Source organism: Lolium rigidum, chromosome 6 (genome assembly GCF_022539505.1).
Source record: "Lolium rigidum isolate FL_2022 chromosome 6, APGP_CSIRO_Lrig_0.1, whole genome shotgun sequence".
NCBI lineage: Eukaryota > Viridiplantae > Streptophyta > Magnoliopsida > Poales > Poaceae > Lolium > Lolium rigidum.
The window spans coordinates 357633493-357640041 of record NC_061513.1 but is presented as its reverse complement, the minus strand read 5'-3'; the positions used below and the strand labels follow the sequence as shown (position 1 = coordinate 357640041).

General features: G+C 50.8%; 1 pseudogene; it reads right to left on the bottom strand.

Moving 5' to 3' along the window:
- Positions 1 to 5851, bottom strand: part of LOC124665007 — a 19447-nt pseudogene extending 13596 nt beyond the window's left edge.
- Between the last annotated feature and the right edge of the window lie 698 nt (positions 5852 to 6549).

The following is a 6549-nucleotide window of genomic DNA, read 5'->3' as shown; positions in this document are numbered from 1 at the left end:
GGCCGGCCGGAGGGGTCTCGGCCGGCCCGCAGCTCTAGGCTCCCCCGGCTCTGCGTTGTTGACAAGGCCGCTGCCCGCCGGTGGGTTTTGGCAGCCAACAGGTCTCCACCGGGCCCGCCCGGCAGCGAGCCCGCATGGAGGGCATCGCTCCGCGGCCATCGCTTCCGCGGTCAGCGCTCCGCGTCCGCGCCGCAGCCTTCGCCATGAATGCCGCAGCTTCCCGTTCCGCGCGTGCACCGGCGGGCGGCGGCCGGGCTTCGCGGCGTCTTCAATGGCATCGTATCCCGTGCGCGGCCGCCCTTAAAAGTCCAGCCGGCCGCGTTGCTCCTTCGCCCACAGCTCCACTCGCACCACAACCGCCGCTGCCCCATGGGGAAGAAGAACGACTTCGAGGCCTCCGGCAGCGGCAGCAAGAAGGTGGCGCTCCCCGTCACGGTGGGAGGCTCATGCACGGCAAATGGGTGCCGTGGCGACGCCTCGGTCCGGCATGCAGCCGCCCGGCGGCCGGCGGCTCAGCTGCCACCGGGTGCCCATCCCTCCAGCACTGCGCGCGAGCCCGAGCGGACCAAGGAGATCCGGCGCAGAGGCGATATCCGACGGCGGACCTCCGCGCGATCCGGCGTACGCCATCGACTCGGAGAGTTGGCGTACGTACCTGTCCACGGAGACGGACAGCAGACGAAGGGCTGGCTTCATGGGCGACAGGGATTATCCCTTCGGCCCTACACCGCCGGCTCGTCGTCAGCAGGCGCCGACGCGTCGTCACCAGGCGCCGACGCGACGTGAGCAGCCGCAGCACAATGACCGCGAGGACGAGGACGACGACGACGAAGCCTACGCCGTGTACGACGATGACGACTACATCGCGGCGCTCGCGTACCATAGCGAGGAGGTGAAGGACGACAGCGAGGACTACGTCGGCCTCGTCTTCCACGAATGGCAGCAGGCCATGGCGGAGGGCCGGAACTTCGAGTTCCCCGACAACATGACGGACGACGAGATGGCCAAGCTCGGCCTCCTCGTCTCCGAGTACGACGCGCCCGTGCAGCCGCCGTTGTCCCGCTACGCCACCGCCGTCATGCCGCCGGGCCCGTCCGCGGATGAAGCCCCTTCGACAGCGCTCCCGGACTCGGCGGCGCCTCCTCCACCGCCGCCACAGCCTTGGGCGCTCCCCCACCGCCGCCACAGCCTTATGGCTCGGCGCCTCCCCCACCGCCGCCACAGCCTTATGGCTGGGCTCCTCATCCGCCGCCACGCCCGCAGCCCTGGGCGCCTCCACCGCCGCCTCAGCCGCAGCCTCCTCAACCTCGAGCACCGCGATCGCGCCCGGCGTACGCTCCCCCGGATGGCTACTGGCCGTGGGACATACCGGAGATCATCTTGCTCAACAGCGACGAGGAGCAGCACGGCCACGATGCGCAGCAGAGCAGGCGTTTTAGGTTTTTTTTTATGTTTTCAAGTATGTAAGTTATGTTTCAGTTTTTGTAAATTATGTTTCAGTTCAAAAAAATAATTCGTCCTAAAAAAATGCGTCGTGCCGCTGGAGCCACCCCCACCGCAAACGGACTCGCGGTCATTTTCGGCCAAAAAAGCAGACGCAAACGGACGCACGCGGACGCTAAAATGCGTCGCGCCGCTAGAGATGCCCTAAAGAAACGCGAACGCTGATTGACTTGCTGTTGCGTCGCTCGCTACTGCGGCCGTGTACGTCGCGTGTGGGTGGCTTGGCCTGGGTCGCTCGTTTTGAGTTGGCTTGGCCAGAGCCCCGCTCGCTCACTTCCTTTTTTTTTTTACCAAAACTCTTTTCTTTTCTCTACTTCAGTATTTGGAACTAATTTAAAAACCGAATTTGATCAAAAGTGATTCAAACTAAGTCAGAAAAATACAAATAAAATATCAGTGGATTCCTTATTCAAAGAAGAATATTTTGGAACCACTTTTAGTTTGGAAACATTTTGATAAATTCGAATTTGGCACATAGGCCTATATGGCTTTATTTGCATTTCTTCGGGTTTAAGGTTTCTTTATAAGTTTGAATTTCGCTTAAATTTTTCCTAAGGAATGCAAAGATGCCATGATGCTTATGAATGCAATGCATGTTTTTGAAAATTCCATTTTTGGGATATAGTATTAAGTAACACAAAAAAAAATCATTGTAAATTTTAAATCAAGATAACCAACCAAGCTTAATTTTATTTTTATTTCACATTTCAAAACTTGGAAATTTTTGGGATGTGACATAAGGCCCATTAGGACAGCCCACTAAGGCTTGTCCCATAACGGGTCGGTGGCGCCACTGCGGCCCACCTCACTCACTCACTCGTCTCTCTCACTCGACCTGGGATCACCTCGCCAATGCCTACGTATTGTAGACTTGGGTTTCGGGAGAGAGCGACGATGGAGATTCCGGGAGCGAGATTAGGCACACGACGTACCCAGCTTCGGGTCCCCTCGGTGGAGGATCCCTACGTGCTGCTAGCAATCCAGTATATGATCATAGATGTGTTTACAGGGTGCCGTCGTAGGCGGAGTTATGCTGTCTATCTGTTGTCCTCCTTATTTCGGGTGCCCTGACTAGCTTTATATATGCAACCAGCCTAGGGTTTTACAAGAGTCCTAGTCGACTACTTCTTCGGGTTGCCTTGTTGGGCCTTCTCCATATTGGGCCGAGCCGATCTAGGTATACCAATAATGGGTACCCGAAGGGTATACCCATGTCAGTAGCCCCCGAGTGTCTAGGGAAGTCGAAGACTTGCATAGAGACTCCAAGCATAATCATCTCCAAAGGCGAGGTCCATGTCATAGATCATGTATAGCGTAGATGATGTCGACGATTCTTGAAATTATTTTTCTATCGGGTGGGCGGCAGCGCTCCCGATGGGAGTAGCCCCCGAGTCTATGGATAAGTGCTTGCACTTAGGCATAGACTCAAGTTGTACTACTCGATGAAGAACTTAACTAAATTTCTGGAAGACTTGATGAAATCCATGTACTCCCGATGGGAGTAGGCTCCACTCGAGTCGTAGAATCGAGTTGAGTCTACAAACCTTGATTGTCATAGATGCTGTCGAAGTTATTTTTCTATCGGGTGCGCGGCCAGCGCTCCCGATGGGAGTAGCCCCCGAGGCTACAGCCAAGTGTTTGCACTTGGTTGTAGGCTCAACTTGCTTTTAATCGACACCACAATTTTTCCTCTTTCTTGTATCTTATCGGGAGGGTGAACAATACTCTCGATAAGAGTAGCCCCCGAGCCTATGCGCAGGTGCTTGTACCTGGGCATAGACTCAAGTTGTACTACTCGATAAAGAACTTGGCGCTGCCCCTCTTTTTATCGACTCCAGGCCGTTGCTACTTTTATTTGACATCCATATCTATATTGTACAGGGATAATGGTAATTGGGGCTAGTTCATCTGACGGATCAGGTACTAGTTAACTGCTCTAGTGGCAATCCGCAAAAACCTACTTCAAGATCACGTCCCCGGACATGATCTCTGGATACCGGTGTTAACTCGACAGTGCCGCTTAAGGTCTTACCATCCGTCGAGCCCCAGCCATGTTTTATCGGGTCCACAGCGCGTCCGCCGGGATATTTCTTCACATCTCGTTGATGTGGAAAAAGTAGCAGAGCGCAGTCTTTGGCGATGCCACGCCACACAGGATCGGACACGGGGTCTTACCTTCGCAGAGTTTTGCGGCATTCAGAGATTATTCGCGACTTTGGCGCTCTGAGAATATTTTGTCAAGTGCCTTGTTCGGCTGATGCAATGACCCATTTTGCGGGTTCTTCTATTTTTCTTCCGGGCTTAATGAGACAGCCGAATATATTGGTTATTCCATATTGTCGGGTACATCACCGATGCTCTTGCTCGGAACAATATGACGAGTCAATGAACCCGAAGATTTGTCCACCTTTTTTTTTTGGTTCCTCCTTGATGAAAATTTCATCGAGTTCCTCCTTCAGGAAAATTTCTTCGGGTCCTCCTTGAGGACAATTCTTCGGGTCCTCTTTGAAGATAATTTTTCGGGACCTCCTTGAGGATAATTCTTCGGGACCTCCTTCAAGATAATTTTTCGGGTCCTCCCTGAGGAAAATTCTTCGGGACCTCCTTGAAGATAATTTTTCGGGACCTCCTGAATAAGATTTCGTCGGGTTCTCTTTTGAAGACAATTTCGTCCGGTTCTCTCAAGATTTCGTCGGGTTCCTCCCTGAAGAAGATTTCGTCGGGTTCTCTTTTGATTTCGTCGGGTGCGCGGCCAGCGCTCCCGATGGGAGTAGCCCCCGAGGCTATGGTCCGGTGCGCGCATCCGGACATAGGCTCAAGAACTTGTATACTTTGAAATTTGCTTTCTCCTGCACAAATAAACAAACTTTTTTCCATCTTTTCCTTGACTCTCTTTTTTCTCATGCGGTGTCAGATGATCGGATTCGATGATATGTAAAGTGAATATATGTCGCGCAGCCCCCGAGCGTCGGGTGCGACGAAAGTAAACGATAATCAACTTTTTGCAAAATAAAAGAACACTTAGCTTTTTGGACACGACGAAGTCGATGCATGATGAAGTCTTCGAGTTTAGATAAAAAATCTAGCCAAAGTAGAAACCACCAAATAACGAAAGTAGATGCCGCCATATTATTGATGAAGAAATAGCCAAGCCCCCGAGCATTGCTGGGGTGATGTCATGATTGTTGCTTAGATGCCGTGCCACAGTTATTACTCGAGGCGAAGTCATGATCGAGCCCCCGAGTGTTTAGCCATGATGTCGAAAGAAGTTGACAGAATCGCGGCATCATATAAGGTGAAGCCATTTAGGATGAAGTCATAGACAATAATATATGAAGATGAATCCCAGATGAAGTATTTGAGATGAATCCATATTGAAGATTACGCGGGAGTGATGTTTTGGCACATGGGAGCGTATGCTCCCCGGGAGCCGAATTGAGTTTCTGAGATTACGCCATTAAATATAGAGCATATATTGAAGATAAATCCGTCGATATCATAGAGGATGAATCCATTGGCCCGAAGAATCCAGTAATAATCATAGAAGATGAATCCGCTGATATCATAGAGGATGAATCCATTGACCCGAAAAAAATAGTTCCAGTAATAACCATAGAAGATGAATCCATTGACCCGGAAACGCATCGGGTAATATTATATTAGAAGAAACCATGATAACCCGAAGAAAACCAGTCCAGTAAGCCGAAGAAAATAAATTCACCGAGCCGAATAAGATAAATCCACTTAAGCCGAAGAAAATAAATTAATTAAGCCGAAAAAAATAATTCCACTGCGCCGGAAAAGATAATTCCACTGAGCCGAAAAAGATATATTTCGGAGAAGATAATTCCACTAAGCCGAAGAAGAGAAATTCAGCAAGTAACTGAGTATATTTGTGGTAACGAGGTAGTGGCACAGCCCCGGAGTATTTGGGTGTGGCAAAAGTAAATAATCATTGACTTGGAAGAGGAAAACTTAGCTTTTTTATCGGCTGTGATGGGGTCGGTGTGAAGCAGGTCGTGCGGCGGACACAGTCGATGTAGTCGTGCGGCGCCTGGACGGCGTATTTGCGGACATAGTTGATGAAGAGGGTGCATGTGATGTGGCGGACGTAGTCAATGTAGCGGGTCCACGACGGGTGAGCACGCTCCCGAATTTTCGGCTTGTCTCTGTCGGTCAGGATAACCAAATCTGCATCCACATAATAGTAGAAGGCGAACAAAACCTTGAGGAGAACCCCATAATCCAACGCATTGACTTAGTAGTATGTATGTCATTGGATTAAACTGGAACTTGCACGTGGTGGCTCCAGCCTTTGATTGACCTGAAGACCAATCGGTGTTTCCATCCTGAAACTTCCTAGATGAACAGGTGACGCCAGATTGGCTCTGAATCGAATCAGAACTATCCTTCTACTAGACGTGCCGCAGCGCAAAAAGAGCTGCTCAGATCGGATCCAACTTCTTTTTTTTTCTCTCTTTTTTTCAGTCAACGAAGTAGATGTCTCTTTCGTGCGCATAGAATAGGACATGCCAGAAGTAATCCAAGACTGATCGTGGAATTCGGTCCTCACGGAGTAGTCGACTCCCGTCGTAAGCACCTGATGGTTGTGCTCTCCCGTGAAAATTTGCTGCTTCGTAGATTAGTTTGCTTGATTGTCTCCTCGGGATCGGGATTTGTTCCAGCTAATCAACCGGCTTTGATTAATTTGCTGCTTCGTCTCGACGATATCTCGCGGACTTTCTTCTATTCATACGTAATCCAGACCCGTTGCTTCTCCGTTGCTCTTCCAGGGTCGACTTGATTCTTTTTCTCGACTTCAATTTTACTGATGATATTGATGATGAACTCGACGGATCTCGCCCGGATAACAAAATCCAGCGTCGCGATTTCCCACAGACGGCGCCAATTGACGAGGGATCACCTCGCCAATGCCTACGTATTGTAGACTTGGGTTTCGGGAGAGAGCGACGATGGAGATTCCGGGAGCGAGATTAGGCACACGACGTACCCAGCTTCGGGTCCCCTCGGTGGAGGATCCCTACG